Source organism: Mastigoproctus giganteus, chromosome 1 (genome assembly GCF_048544385.1).
Source record: "Mastigoproctus giganteus isolate SK-2022 chromosome 1, ASM4854438v1, whole genome shotgun sequence".
NCBI classification, from domain to species: domain Eukaryota; kingdom Metazoa; phylum Arthropoda; class Arachnida; order Uropygi; family Thelyphonidae; genus Mastigoproctus; species Mastigoproctus giganteus.
Window position 1 is genome coordinate 81,143,769 of NC_143575.1, and position 11,672 is coordinate 81,155,440.

The 11,672-nt window shown below is 38.6% G+C and overlaps 1 protein-coding gene across 1 annotated transcript in view; it reads right to left on the reverse strand.

The window, feature by feature from the left end:
* The window catches only part of RpL27 (ribosomal protein L27), a 69,523-nt gene extending 58,131 nt beyond the window's left edge, over positions 1 to 11,392 (reverse strand). Inside the window, exon 1 of the mRNA XM_090380703.1 lies at positions 11,288 to 11,392. The gene's annotated coding sequence lies outside the window, so the exon portion shown is untranslated. The remainder of the gene's footprint in view (positions 1 to 11,287) is intronic.
* Between the last annotated feature and the right edge of the window lie 280 nt (positions 11,393 to 11,672).

The following is an 11,672-nucleotide window of genomic DNA, read 5'->3' on the forward strand; positions in this document are numbered from 1 at the left end:
TTATAGCCATCTTTCACATCTTGGTGTATTCAATAAAATATGCATTAAGCAAAGCAGAAATAATCTCATAATTCAGTTATTTCTGCTTTCTTTTAAAAATTTATACATAGTGACATTTTATTATGCTGCACAGAAACTGTAAAGAAAGCATTAAATGAAACGCCCTCCTTTACAGGTCACAAAAGTAAAACCTACAGATATACAGGTGAGGAGGTAGCACCACTCAGTATACAAGTATCAATAATACATTTGTACAAGAGGTTTTGGTTGTATAACCAAGCCATACCTTGAATGGGTGATGTCTTTTGAGGTTATGATGGGTATCAGGGTGTGATCCAATATTCCTTTATATTTCAAGAGTATACCTCTAAAAGGATGCCAGAAGCTAGATATTGCAGACTAAACCTACTTGTAACTCTCTCGGAAGCAGTTGGATCAGTTAGTGACTAGAGGCAGCCCAAGCAGTGAAGGTGCTGGGAGTAGGCATTATTGAAGACAGGTTGGTTCAAGATCGGTATTTTTTTTGCTGTGTGAACACTGTACCCAAAAATTTCATTAATTCATATACATTGAATGATCACTGAATTATTATCACCTACATAATACCATGTTGGAACACTGACTGCACAAATAACAGCTGAGGCATTAATCCACTAGATGTCTGAAGGTTCATCTCTTCACTGTTTCCTCAAACCACTCATTCACAGTGAGTACCCAATGATATGGTGCACTATCATTGTTTCTGTCAGGGAAAAAAATGCAACATGGTGGATTGTACATGATCTCCTAAGAGCTGCAGATAGATCTCACCAGTGAAACGTTGGTCTCACACACACACACGGGGGGGGCGGGTGTTCTAGTTCTTGCCAGAAAAACATGTTATACGACCATAAAAACATGCTGCATATTAAGCAATCACTGCCACCTGCCTAGATAGTGGCCACCATGCATGATGGGTGCACAGACTTGTGTTCTTGCATCACACACAACATCCGTTGGTGTAGCGCATCAGGTATTTTAACTCATCCAAACAGTACGCTCAGTTCCAGTCCTCCAAAGTCCAAACAACAGCATTCGCCATCAATGATGATTAACGGTTAAAGGGCACTGTCTCTTGTTTCATCTAGTGTAGAACCCCCCCTTCATCTCGGCATGCAGCACATCATCATTTGAGATATTGTTCTTGCATTTCCCATATTGTATCGCGATTTCAACTGTAGCACAGTAACCTGCTGTTGAGCCCACACAGCACATTGCACCATCCGCATCATTTCTGTCAGTGGGAGTTGGTTTGTCCACTTGACACCATCCTTTGTACACCTCATTCATAGTGTGTTGTGAGCAACTGACAAGATGATGCTGTTTCTGATATGGAAGTACTTGACGCACAGGCTCCCACAATCATGCTCTTTTGAAACCGATATCTTTACATAACTGCTACTTTATCAGTGACTTGCACAACCAGAAACAAATTACCACTGCTCTAGCAGAGTAATCTTCAGCTTTTTATACTATGAGTTAAGTGGCATAGTCCATCATCGATAGGGTCATCATAATTCAGTGATCATATGTTCCCTCCTCCATGTTCACTTCATCTACTGAATGCATCATGGTCAAACTAAAGAACAAACATTTGCAAAAAGGTTTAAACTTCTCAAAAACACCCATTCATTTCACAAATATTATATTTGTGAAATGAATATGTATTATATTATATTTGTATATATACAGATATCTGTATTATATATATATTGTTTTTATTATTAAAACCCCAAACACGAGAGGTATTATAATCTATAGTACTTAGTACCATGGTTGGGTTGGAGATTGAGAAGACGAAAGAAGATATTTGTTGACATTAGACGAACTTCTGTAGACTAATTTTCTGGAAATACATATGAAGGAAGGTTGTTCCAGAACACTGCAGTTGAATGAATAAACAAGCAAGATGAAAAATTGGTTCTGTCAGTTTGAAGTTGGACAGTAAATGGATGTTGGCTGGTAGCAGCAAGTGTTCAGACTGTTTTGAAAGAGAGAGCGGGAATTCCAGAAGCCAATCCAGAAAGAACAGTGCCTGTGGGAGTATCTATAAAAAAGGCATGCATTAATTAATTAACCTAAATTAATTAGGTTAATTAATTTAACCTAACTGTCAGAAGAAGACAGTTAGGTTAAATTAATTAACCTAACTGTCTTCTTCTGACTGGAATCGAGTAGCCTGAGAGAGGATTTCGGGGCACCGCCACCGATGTGGTAACAATATTACACGGTAGGGCAGATTTGCAATTTGTACAGGGTGAACAGCTGTTTTGAAGAAAAGTAACGCCGAGAGCAAAAGAGAAAACCAAGTATTTTAGATGCAGAGGAAGCAATATTTGTAATGTAGTAGTAGTAGTAGTGGCATGTGATGCAAGAAAGCAAGTGTATGAGCTTATGCAGCATCAGCCAAAAAAAAACACACCATTCTCTCCAAATGCCTGTCCAGTTCCTCGTTAAATTTATTTAACCTATCAACTTCCACAACGACAGATGGAAGTTTGTTCCAGCAATTAACCACCCGCAGGCTAAAGGCAAATTTCCGCACATCTATTCTACATCTGTCTCTTCTTAATTTGAATTTATGCCCCCTTAGGTTCGTAATCGACCAAGTGGAAGGATCCCATCAGAATTAAGTGTGCTCAACCCATTCAAGGCCTTATACACCTCAATCAGATCACCACACAGGTGCCTAGTCTCCAGCCACTGCAATTTGCAGAACTTAAGCTTCATTCATTCCCCTCACCAATCTTGTTGCCCTTCCCTGTACATGCTCAAGTAAATCTACATCCTTCCTAAAATGAGGCTTCCAGACCTGTACGCAGTACTCAAGGCGTGGCCTGACCATTGCCTTATACAGAGGGATAATCACCTCCTTTTCCCTGCTAGCAAAATTCCTATATATCATTGACAAAACCCCATGACCTGCCCTGGCAGCCTGTCTGCATTGCACAGAAAACTTCATATCTGACTGCACAATTACTGCCAGGTCTTGTGTGCTTGTGCCAAGAGAGATTAGAAGTCAGGGTAATCCCCAAAAGAGAGATATTATGGCTAGAAATCGGAGTGTCACCAGAGATAAGCATAGGAGCAGAAGAATCCTTTTTGCAAGATATAAGACAGGACTGAGTTTTAGAAGGATTGAAATGAACTAATTGTCTTTGCCCCACTGGATAATTACCTGGAGATGGACGTTTAAGAAATTGGTAGCGGATATTCAAGAAGCTGAAGCTGATTGAGCAGGGCAAGGTTTCTCTGGAAAGTGGAATGCAATGTGCTATCATCGGCAAAACTATGGACAGGATTTCCAGTCAATGGAGGAAGGTCATTAATATACAAGAGATGAAAAGAACTGAACCTTGGGGGACACCAGCATTAGTGGAGAAGTTAGAAGACAGAGAGCCATCTACCATCACCCTCAGTGAGCAATCAGAGAGAAAACTGGATAAACAATTACAACAAACAGTTGGCAAACAATAAGATCGAAGCTTGTTTAGACGACTTTTATGCCAAACACGATCAAAAGCCTTTGAGATTTCAAGAGCAACTGCTTGTGTTTCACCGAACTTTTCCATTGAATTTGTCCATAAATGGGTAACATAATCCAGAATATCACCAGTGGATCGACACTGATGGAATGCATACTGGCAGTCGTTGATCAGACAGAAGATTTCTAGGTAGTTTAGGAGTTGCTGGTTAATTGATTTCTCCATTACTTTAGAAAGAGTAGAAGTAATTGCAATGGGACGATAATTGGATGGGAGGGATTTGCCACCGTTTTTTAGCAACTGGCTACGGGCTGGATGCAAGCAAATTTCCAAGCAGAAAGAAAAACAACTTTGGAATAAGAAAGTGAAAAAAAGTCAGCAAAGAACAGGAACAGGCAAAGAAGTTTAGGATCATAGGTTTCGAGAACAAGCGGAGAAATACCATCAGGACCTGGAAATTTGGTAGCATCAAGGTTCATCAAAATCCTTTTGATGGAAGGTCACAGGAGGCATTGAATAGAGCGTGTTGGGAACGTTGGGAGGTATTTTACCACGATCATTAATACACGAGTTGAAAGAAAAATGGGATGCTAGCAGGTCAACTTTATCTTTGGCTGAAGAGACAACAGAACCATCTGGTTTTGACAGAGGTGGGAGCACAGATGGACAAAAGTTGCGGCCAATAGCTTTGGCATGAGACCAGAATGCTCGGCTTCCATTTGGGCAAGAAGCAAGTTTTCTACTCTTAGTCTGTTCAAAATCTAGTTTGAACTGATTAATTGTTGCAAGCTTTGGTGTAGGCAGAAAATGAAACTGAAGAATTGCAAACAAGCCTATTACAATATGCAACATTCTTATCTTGAACAGCCTTAGCACATTTATTGGAAAACCAAGGTTTAGATAAAGGACGAGATTTTAAAGTGGAGTGTGGAATAAAGGTTGGGAATAGCCATGAGATAAAGGCTCCATTGGAGAAGAGACATCACCAGGTTGTGATCTGAGGTGCCTAAAGGACCACTCAATTCGACCGTGTACTTAGAAGGGTTGTTTGTGAGAAAAAGATCAAGCACGTTGGCTGTATAGTTAAGATTGTCTGGTATTCTTGTAGGTAAATGAACAATCTGTGCAAGGTCATTAGTAATTGCAAAAGCTGCAGCATCTCAATCAGCTGGGTCGGTGTGCCTAGAAAACGGAAGCCAGCCGGAGTTGTGAACATTAAAATAACTAAGGAAAATTACCTCACTGTTAGGAAAGTTGGAGTGGAGAAAGTCGAGTTTCAAAGAGAGGAAGTCAAAGAGCTCCAAGCCATTAGTGGAGTTGGGAGAACGGTAGAGACAAGAGACTAATCTGACACAATGAGGTAAAGAGATTTTAAGCCAGAGAAGATTCCAAATTACCAAGTCTCTGACAGGGAATATCAGAACGGATATATGCACAAGTATCGCCTTTGAGGCGAAAGGAATCATAAGCAAATTGGGCAACTGAGATGAGCAGTAGTTGAATCAACAGATAACTGAGATTCTGTCAGAAAAAGTACATGGGGTTTGCCAGACCGCAAGTGGAAATGGACATCGTTGAGATTAGAATTGAGACCACGTATATTTGTGAAATGAATTGGGAGGTTTAATCTTTTCGCAGATAAGCTTACTCTATTAGTTTACAATTCATGGTGTATTCAATAGTAAGAAAAAGTGTGGGGAGGGACATGCTGTATGAAGTAATGAAGTTTTTTGATATAGCGTACACATGGTAAGAATATATCCATATGCTTAACGTAACGTGGCCTCAACGATGCCCCCAGCATACACATTACTTGGACTCCCTCCAGTCACTATCTGGCTGAGCAGAGGTAGCAAGATTATACAGTAGCTGATCCAGAAGCTTCCTAAGGAGTTACCAACAGGTTCGGTACGGTGTACTAACTAGCGGCCAGCTTATGAACACCGTTTTAGAGCTGTACCCTCGAAATGTAAGGAAGATTGGATTCTCACCGTGATGTTCATCATAACTTCAAAAATCATCAGTCATACTGCATGATGGAAGAGATGGGGAAGGGCTGACTGGTACTTAGCTCTGAAGACTAAACATGGGTTCCACCACTTCAAGCCTCCAATAAGCAAAATGGTGGTATTTATAATATATATTATATTTGTCTCCATTTCAATCTCAATGATGTCCATTTCCACCTACAATCTGCCAAGTCCCATTTACTTTTTCTGATTGTACAGTCAAAGCTCTATATAACAACTCCCCAGGGGAATGAGAAACGGTCGTTATACTGGTAGGGCATTATGTCAGTTGTTCATAAAATAGCATTAGGTTAATGAGAAATTGGCCAGGACCAACCACTTGGACATTATAATGTGTGGGGCATTGAAGAGGGTCACTATAAAGAGCTTCAACTGTACCTCAATTATCAGATGCAGCTACTCACCTCAGTTTTCCTAACTACAATAGACACGATTTTCCGGGATAGATGGTAAAAAACATATCTCGGGTAATCGATTTCCCGGTTAAGCCAAAAATACAAGTCCCCGACATACATAAGAGATACGTTCCAGGACTTCTTACTTCGTCAAGTTTTACGTAATTAGAGAATGACTAATAACATATTGCTACTATATTATTGTTGACAAATCTGCATTCTGCGTGATACTTGTTAATATTTGGCCCATTTTCATACATCCTTATTAGTTTAATTTTCTGATCCAAATCAATTGGTTTCCTTTTGTTGTTAGATTTACTAGTACCGCTGTCACTTGTTCTCTTAGTCGGCACCATGATAATGGTCAAATTAAATTTTCTAAAAAAGAACTTCACAGGGTTAAACAATTTGCACCTTCCGGGTTATTGGGCTTTTCTGTTTGTCCGTCTAATTATAAACAGGTAGTAAACTCAATCTTATTGCATTTGCGATAATACCGATAGCTGGAATTGTGTGGGTTTTTACGTTATTATGGTGAAACATGTTCCCCTTCCCTGAAATCTTCAGTAATATAAAAAAAAAAAAAAAAACCACAAATTGTAAGAATCTTTAATTTTTTTTTTTTTTTTTTGTTGTTACTTCGCATTTCACTTGTGCGTGCCGTGATTGTCATTATTGATTGCTTATTTTATTTATTTATTATTTTTGTTTGTTTAAAAATAAAAAAAAAAAAAAAATTTGAACAAAAAAAAAAAATTTACGTAGATCTGTAGTTGCGTAAGTCAGGGACTTACTGTTTTATTTGTTTGCTTGTTTTGTTATTTGGTTTTTAGGAGCATAAGCAACTAAGGCCATATTGCTCCGGGGATATGCAGTGGTCATTCCCTGACCCTTCCGCATCCTCCATATTTGGTGGTCACAGGCTCGAACCCCAGTCTAATCAAGAAGCGTGTGCTACACGCTGCTGCTCCTGCCCACCTGGAGCAGGAGGCACCTTCACTGTATGTATAATGTTGTTTACTGTTCACCTTTTTATCGTGCGACTATTTGTTCTCTTTTGTTCTTGAAATGTTAGTACTTTTTAGTGTTGATAGATCATTTCGATAGTTTGTTAGTTGAAAGATAGAGGCCTTCATCCCAGTTTATCCTCCAAGCGGGAAAGATGAATAGGTAAGTTTCTTTTTATTTCCTTTACTTTTTTATTCTTTTTACTTTAATATAATTCGCAGGTTTTCTGGTCCCGAAAAGTTAGGTGTTGCTTTTATTTCAAGTCATTTCAGCGTTACTGCTGTTCTGAATTAGCAGGTTTTCTGGTGTTTGGTGTTTTTTTTTTTTTTTAATAGCTCGTTCCATTACTTTCTTAGTGGAGAGGAAAGCGGCTTGTTCCTGCCAATCACTGCTGACACCATTCTTCCCTGCTTTCGGCAAAGGTAAGTTACTGTTTCAGGTTTAGTCATCAGGACAGCAGGTTTAACTGCATTTTTACCAATAACCCTATTAGAAATTACCCTGACATTTATTCTCTCTAGCTATAAGCTGTCCATTTGGGGAGTAGAATGTGTACAGAAAGGATAGACAGGACAGGAAGGAGGAGGGGGTTATGCTGTTAGTTAAGAAACAAAATCTAAGAAAATGTATCCAATTGATGTTGGTGAAAAATGCAATGTTGAGTCTGTTTGGTATGACATAAGCACTGGGAGAGGTAAAATTAGAGTGTGTGTGTGTTATAGGTCTAGTGAATCTGATGAGTATAATGAGCAATTGTGCAGAGAAATAGAGTGAGCCAGTAAATCATGATGTCTTATAATGGGGGATTTTCACGTTCCAGATACTGACTCACATTAGCAAGACTTTTTTGGATTTATTGGATGACTGTTTTCTACAGCAGCATGTTCCAGAGGCAACCAGGGAGAGTAATACTCTGATGTGATTATCAGCAGTGATTATTCATGCATTAAGAATTTTCAGAAAAAGGAACCACTGGATGACAGTGATCGCAATGTACTGATATGGGAATTACTTAAAGATGTAACTACCGTCAAGGCTAAAGGGAAGGGCTTTTGCAAAGATGACTACAGGGGTCTCAGACAGTTTTTAAATTCTGTACAGTGGGATCAACTGATGATGTTCCCAACATTGAATTCTAAATGGGAAGCCTTCAGGGACATAATCTTGGACATAATCAAAAACTAAAAACTACTAGGTTTTTAATTCCAACTTAAAAAATACAGTTCAAGCCTAAATGGATGTCAGATGAATTAATGAGGCTCGTGGCAAAGAAGAAAAATGGATGGGATGCATATAAATTATCAGGTGACACCAAAGCCTGTGGCAGATATAAGCTAGTCTGTAATCACATCACAAAAGAGGTTAGGCAGGCAAAGGCAGATTACAAGAAATCTTTGTCAAAGGAGGCAAAGAAAAACAGGAAAAAGTTCTTTACTTATGTAATCTCTAGAAGGAAAGGGATTAATCAGATTGGACCACTTAACATGGATAGGTTGACTATTGATGATCATGCTCAGATAGCTGATAAACTGAATGAGTATTGTGCATCTACATTCACACATGAGTTATCCAATGAGCAGAATGCCACAAGTTTATCAATCTCTAACAGGAGCTAAGCGATTTTCTAATAACTGAGAGCAAAGTGAAGGAGAAATTGTTGAAGTTAAACATAAGGAAGGCACTTTGGGTAGAGGGGGTCTATCCAGTTATATTAAAGGAGGCAGCAAAGGAAGTACGCAAAGCCTTAGCCATAATTATGAGAGCTTCCTTGGACCCAGAGGAGGTCCCCATGGACTACAAGTGTGCAAATGTATCACCAATTCACAAAGGGGGTTCAAAAGGTGAGACAAGTAACTATAGACCTGTTAGTTTAACTTGCGTTCCGGGGAAAATAATGGAGTCACTGGTTAAAGAATCATTGCAGGATCATCTAGACAAGACTGCAGTAATAGTTAAGACACAGCATGGGAATGTTAAAGGGAGGTCTTATCTGACCAATTTGATTGGATAATATGTGTTCATGAAGGAACTGAATGTCAAAAATAATTTTGATGTCATATACTTGGATTTCAGCAAAGCTTTTGATACTGTTGCACATGGAAGACTGCTGTACAAATCGGGGCGGTGTAGCATTGAGGGTAAGTTCCTACAATGGATAAAGGGTTGGTTGGTAGTTGGGTTTTATTGGTGCATTAGCAACTAAGGCTATAATGCACCAAAACCAGGTGGATAAAGGGATGGTTGGGTGGGAGATGACAGAGAGTGGTAATCAATGGACAATGCTTTTCGTGGACAAATGTTATTAGTGGAGTTCCCCAGGGTTCAGTGCTGGGCCTATTGTTGTTGTTTGTGTATTCATCAATGATATTCGTGAAGGTATATCAGGATTAATGTCCAAGTCTGCAGATGATACAAAGGTTGCAGGGTTGTTAAAGACAGTAAGAACTGTATGCTACTTCAACTGAATCTAGATAAGTTGGGTAAATGGGCTGAGAAGTGGCAACTGCAGTTTAACATTGACAAATGCAAAGTACTGCATATAGGTAGCAGTAACCGAACAGAAACATTCCAACTGTGTGGTACTACACTCAGGGAAGTGGAAAGTGAAAAGACCTGGGGGTAATTGTGCAGTCAAATATGAACTTTGATGAGCAGCGCAGACAGGCTGTTAGGGCAGGTCATGGAGTCTTGTCAATGATATATAGGAATTTTGCTAGCGTTGTACAAGGCAATGGTCAGACAGGCTGTTAGGGCAGGTCATGGAGTCTTGTCAATGATATATAGGAATTTTGCTAGCGTTGTACAAGGCAATGGTCAGGCCACACCTAGAGTACCTGTGTACATGTCTGCAGGCCTCATTTTAGGAAGGATGTAGAGTTGCTAGAACAAAGAAGGGCAACAAAGAGGTGCTCTTACCAAGAAAGGCTTAAGTTCTGCAAATTTCAGTGCCTGGAAGTAGGCACCTGTGAGGTGATCTGATTGAGGTGTATAAGGCTTTGAATGAGTTGAGCAAGCTGAATGCTGAGGGGATTCTTCCTCTTGCTCAGATTAAGAACCTGAGGGGGGGCATAGATTCAAACTGAGGATTGGCAGTTGTAGAATGGATGTTTGCCTTTAGTCAGCAGGTGGTTGATTGGTGGAACAGACTTACATCTTTTGTTGTAGAAGTTGATAGGCTAAATAAAATGGGAGGGTTTTTTTTTTTTTTTTTTGGCTGATGCTACATAAGCTTGCTTTCTTGCATCATATGCCTCTACTAATGCTACTTCTGATGAAGTAATATCTGCACACATCAACTTGCAATTTACTCTGAAACAAAAGGTAACCTATACTTACTGCATTTCCCATTTGAAATAAATCTCGAGGGACAGCTTTCAATACATTTGGAATATACCTGTCTTTCTTTGTATTCAGCCATGAATCACTGTAACTTGTTTTCAGCAGTCCAGGCTGCTGAAGATAACAATTGTTACCTATAACAATTGTGCTGAAGTATAGGTAACAATTGCACTATCTTTACTGGGCAGGGTCAACCTAATCCGAAAATATTTTTGAGTCCAGATCCGATTAAAAGCTAATGACTATTAACTAGGGAATTGATCAATCTCCAGAAACATTTTTATGAATGTTATTTGGATTGTTAAATCTTATTTAAACATGAATTTAATTTTCCATAAGTCTTTGATTACATTTCCATTCTGATTTCGTGATAATTAATTACTTTTCTATGGCCAAAAAAAAAAAAAAAAAAAAAAAAAAAATGTCCTTCAGGGCCGTAACTTCTCACCATAATGTGCTTATGACTTTTATTCTTAGCAGCAACATAACTGAACACACGTGTACTGCCGAATTTATCTCAATCAACTTTAGCAAACAAGCACCTTTTGGAATACCATGAATTGGCCTAACTGCACCTTTGAAAATGCACAATACCTGTGTTAGGAGTTAAAGATGCATGGAGATGAGAAGGAATAAAAAGGAAATAAAAATGTATAATCCAGTTGAAACTATCAGCGGGGTAACCCTGTCAAGAGGCTTTCGAAATTCAAACTTACAAACTCATATTTCCCTCTGCATTTTCGATTGCAAACAAATAAAATTGGGTAATATAACTGATACAGAAATTAACTCATCGTTGTTATATATGCAGCTTTTTTCAACATGTTCGGCATAACTTGAATGTGCTACCGTCCGTTTCACATAAGCCACTTCGACTCATTCAGAGAAAATAAGTTACACTTCAAATGAAAAATTAACACAGTCAGTAATGCTAAGGGTGATAAAATTCTAACTTGAAAAGCAGCAATGGCATGAAAATAACTGTACTCACATCAGATTCAAAACGATTTCAATTCCTCAAATCAGAATCACAAAACACGACTCAAACACACACATCGCAGAAGAATTAATTCATTACCGTTGCACAAAAAAAAAAAAAAATAAAAACACAAAGGAACAACTAAACTTGTTAAGCCCAATATTAGCCTCCATGAACTCCAAAACGCTAATCAGCATGTTATTGTCCTAAACAAGGATGCTAATTGCAGTTCATATCTTCAATTAAAAAAAAAATTCTATAACCGCAATTAATAAATCTAAATCCAAACAAAAAATAAGAAAATTATATAAATGAAAACGTTTTTGCATTAGCATTCATGGGGCATATAATGCAAGAAATCAAGCTATATCCTCTAATAAAAAAAAAACACACCCTT